The 4,400-nt window shown below is 50.3% G+C and overlaps 1 long non-coding RNA gene across 1 annotated transcript; it reads left to right on the top strand.

Annotated features, from left to right (window-relative positions):
- The first annotated feature begins 2,076 nt into the window (after positions 1–2,076).
- On the top strand, positions 2,077–3,877 carry LOC127334038 (uncharacterized). Its single transcript, XR_007871844.2, has 4 exons — positions 2,077–3,127; positions 3,215–3,250; positions 3,375–3,509; positions 3,608–3,877. It is a non-coding gene; the product is annotated as an uncharacterized lncRNA (long non-coding RNA).
- Positions 3,878–4,400: the final 523 nt, after the last annotated feature.

The following is a 4,400-nucleotide window of genomic DNA, read 5'->3' as shown; positions in this document are numbered from 1 at the left end:
TAGTTCTGAGGCATTTGTTGCATTTTTGCCTGCAAGAAAGATGAGTAAATTTTGGGGTTTTAGGTGTTTTTTTGTACCGAAAGTTCAGGTAGTTAATGTTACTGTAAGGGACGTTACTAACTGTTAGAGTACGTAATGGGCTTGGGCTGGCGCTATAGCCCATTAGTATTAGGGTTAATTAGAGATAAGGGTAGCTTGCTTAGGGGTCAAGTAAACCTCTCTATATAAGGAGAGGAGATGTATCAATCTAATCAAGCAAGAATTAAGAAGGAAATCCCTTCCCTCTTGCCACCGGCCGTGGGCAAGGCCCCCGGCCGGCCCTCTCGCGCCATCCCTCTAGCAGCACCATAACACTTGGTATCAGCTTTCCCGGGTTCGATCATGTCCAGCCCTCCACCGAGTTCTTCCCACCCGCTGCCGCCGCACTCCGACGTCCCCGCCGTTCTCTCCTCGGCGGAGATCACTGCAGCCCTCCGCGATCTCGCCACCGCGGTCCAGGAGATCCACCTCTACTTGGCCGGCCCCTACGGGCCGCCGCCGGCCGCGCCACCAGCCGCCACCACCGGGCCGATGCTCCTGCCGTGGCAGCCACCGCATCTGGCGATCTCCACCGCGGTCGCCGCCACCACTCCGCCCTGGTTACCGTGGCCGTCCCAGCCCCTCGCGGGCCCCGTCGCGGCCGTGGCCTCGCTGCAGCAGCCGGCGCTGCCGCCGCCCGTGTTCCCGTGGCCGTCCCAGCCCCTCGCGGGCCCCGTCGCGGAGCCGGCCGCCTTCTTCCCCGCCGGGACGCTGCAGCAACAGCAGCAGCTGCCGCCGCCACCAACGCCGCCGCTGCAGCTACTGTCCTCACCGACGCGGTCCCTGCTGTTCGGTGGGCAGCTGCAACGGCAGCAGCAGCTGCCGTCGCCACCAACACCGCAGCAGCGGCTGCTGCCGCCACCGACGCCGTCCCTGCCTTTCGGCGGTGTGGGAGCGACCTTGGCCCCGGGCTCTACACCGACACCGCCCGGGATGCCCTTCCACCAGGTCCGTTTCCATCCGTCGCCGTCACCGCTTCCGGCTTGGATCGCTATCCGCCACGTGTCGGCGGCGGTGAGGCTGCAGGCTGCTGCGCGCGGCCTCCTAGTGCGTCGGCATGTGCGGGAGATGCGTGATCTGCAACTGCAGCTCCTCCAAGTTGCGCTTCGTTGCGCAACGGACCTCGATCTCGTCCGCTTCGTCGGGGATCTTGGACGTGCGGTTTCCCCCACGGGCGGCGGACATGCTGTTTTTCCCGCGGGCAGCGACCTCAAAGTCTGCGCCATCGATAGTCATCCGGCGGGGAGAAGGCATGGTGTCACCGACAGGAGCGCACCGCGTAGCACCACTGCATTCCGCCGCCGGCCGCCGCACGGGCTCCTTTTGCCCCGCTGGTTTCCATGGGATCCAGGTGGCTGTACTGGTGCACGTCCGACGGGCGGATGGTGTCCACTTTATGTTCAGGGGTCAACAATAAAGCGTCCTAGTCCATTTCAGGTTGAGAGTAATAAAACAAGCCGAGATGTAAAAGGCTCGTTTTTAGGTGTTAGGTTTGTATTGCGTCGAGTCATGGTTTGTTTAGGTTGCAGCTCGAGGACGAGCTGCGTGTCCAGGTGGGGTGTAGTGTTAGAGTACGTAATGGGCTTGGGCTGGCGCTATAGCCCATTAGTATTAGGGTTAATTAGAGATAAGGGTAGCTTGCTTAGGGGTCAAGTAAACCTCTCTATATAAGGAGAGGAGATGTATCAATCTAATCAAGCAAGAATTAAGAAGGAAATCCCTTCCCTCTTGCCACCGGCCGTGGGCAAGGCCCCCGGCCGGCCCTCTCGCGCCATCCCTCTAGCAGCACCATAACACTAACATCCGTATTGTAAGAACTACTTCTATGGTCACTAGGTAGGTGCTCATTATTTTGAAGAGGGAATGCATAGATGGGACATTGATCGCAATGACTCTGCTCATGAGGTAATTTTGACCCTGCATAGTGTCTTCTTTGTTTCTTTGATCTCATAGCAGTAGAGTACATGTTGTTTGTGCTGGCGTAAACTTGTAGAATCTAACATGGGCCGTGCCCCCTCCACCCAATTGATTCGAGAAACCTCTGTTTCATAAGAGATATATGTTGGCTAGAAACTACTACCTTGGCCCTTTCCGCACCCTCAGTATTCAAATTTAAAGTTCTGTTGTAGAACTTGGTGTGTCATCACCTTAAACATGGCCTATCCAGGCTCTGAAGCTCTCCGTCGTAAATTCGTAGAGTCTAACATGGGCCGTGCCCCCTCCACCCAATTAATTCGAGAAACCTCTGTTCATAAGAGATATGTTGGCTAGAAACTACTACCTTGGCCCTTTCCGCACCCTCAATATTCAAATTTAAAGCTCCGTTGTAGAACTTGGTGTGTCATCACCTCAAATTTAAATTTAAAGGCTGTTGCATCACTGTTTTAATTCTTTGCTTGTACGGGCTTTGTTCCATTCTTTGGTAATACTCTCCGGCACATGTAAATCAGCAGGTCTTCATCCGTGTGTATTCAGAACCTTGGAAATATCATCTTGACATTACCATGTTGGCTTGGTGGTTTGGGTTGGACAGATTCATGTGGTTGCAGATGCTACATTGGTGCAAATAGTTCTAACACAAAGCTAAGCTCTACGTTTATTTATTTGAGGAAATGGCTAATGACATATTTCCTTTACCAGATTTTACTTTGTTGGGTTGCGTAAATAGAAATGACAGTTGCAAGTTCACCTCATGATTGCCATATAAGAGAGAAAGAAAGGGTGGGCCATGTTTGCTGTTTCACCTCTTTTAGTTCTTTTCTTTTGTAGCCGGTAGTGTAATTTGTGTGTTCACGCTACTTACATTTTAGGAACGTGCATCTTTGTGTCATTGACTTATTTTGATGTGGCATAAGATCTATATTTATGGCGCTGCCTTCAATATGCTTGAACCCCTATTTGCTTTCTGTTTTTTTTTTATATCTTCGCAGGTTTAAAATTATAAGAATGGTACTACTTCTCTTTCAGCCGCCTGAAGCCTGAAGACACTTCACTCTCGGTAACTAACATCATTCGCCATTAGGAGTCCGAGCATTATTGGTTACTTGAGGTTGGAACATTTCTGTTGTTTACTTAATATAATCCAACCAGATGTTAACACAGTGAATGAAGCTATTTGTTTTTTATATACACACAGGAATCATACTTGAATCTCTCCGACGCATCATTCAAGGTACGTCGAGGAAATAGTAAATAATTCCACGACTTATGTGATAGTTATGACACTGGATTATCTTAGTTACTTTTACCTATCCTTTGTTCTACATACGTTAAAGCTGATCATGTCTTGCTTCCAGGATTTTCGGAGGAAACTTCCAGTTACCCGCACCCATTACCTATGGCATAACACTCATGCCATCAGCCTTACAACACGGGACTTGACAAAAGAGCTAGCGCTAGGGAAATGAAGCTTATGGGGGCAGGCCACTAGGGTAACTTGCGTATGGAAATTTTTGCCTCATGCAATTCGCTATCCCGTATACTGTACAATTCTTATCTTCTAACCAGCATTTTTCTTCTTTTTGTCTAGGTGCTTCCGCACATCGGTGTAAATCAATAGCATGACCTTATTTTTGTTGGGAAGTGGCGGATATATGTGCATTCAGACTCTGACTCGCGTCACTTGTGAGATCTTCGTCTATTTTTAGCTTTCGAAGGAGTTCATCTGTACCTTTTGCCTTTTGACATTTCACACGACGTAGATTAGATTTTATCATGTATATTAAAAACATATAACTACTATACTATTTGGGAACAAACATCTTTTTTGTAAGAATTTTGAGGCCTATCTCTGAATTAACATGGCGCAGACACGTGTTGTTTTTCTTTTATGTGTGCACTTTCGGGTCTTGGTAGCGTTTTCGTGTAGCTCAGAGTTTTTTCCTAGGAACATATGAGCTGTGTGGGCTCGCTTGGTGTGATATCCGTGTGCCCATAGCTGCCACATAAAATAAACAACACGCGTGGGTCAGTCAAAGCGGCGCTGGTGACTATGTCCCCACGCGTGGGCTGTTTATGGCCCGACGCGTGCTACCTCTCCCGATTCTTCTGCTTATGTCCTCATTATTTTTTGTATGTGCTGGTGGAGAGGCTATGCTTAGAGGAGAGGAGGCGGCGTATTCAAGAATCAGCGGCTGATGGAGATGCTACGCCGTGGGGATCGAGGAGAGCGACATGGAGTGTGGTCACCAGCACAATTTCCCCCTTGATCCGCGTCAGCTTGGGGAAGTAGAGAGCAACATTGAGAGGCGGTGACCATTCTTCTTCGCCTTGTTAGTCGGATGGACAACGGTGACGATTTGCCCCGCGACCGGCACGGCGGG

This window comes from Lolium perenne, chromosome 2 (genome assembly GCF_019359855.2).
Source record: "Lolium perenne isolate Kyuss_39 chromosome 2, Kyuss_2.0, whole genome shotgun sequence".
Taxonomy (NCBI): domain Eukaryota; kingdom Viridiplantae; phylum Streptophyta; class Magnoliopsida; order Poales; family Poaceae; genus Lolium; species Lolium perenne.
The sequence above is the reverse complement of the archived record's forward strand: the minus strand, read 5'-3'. Positions and strand labels throughout refer to the sequence as shown.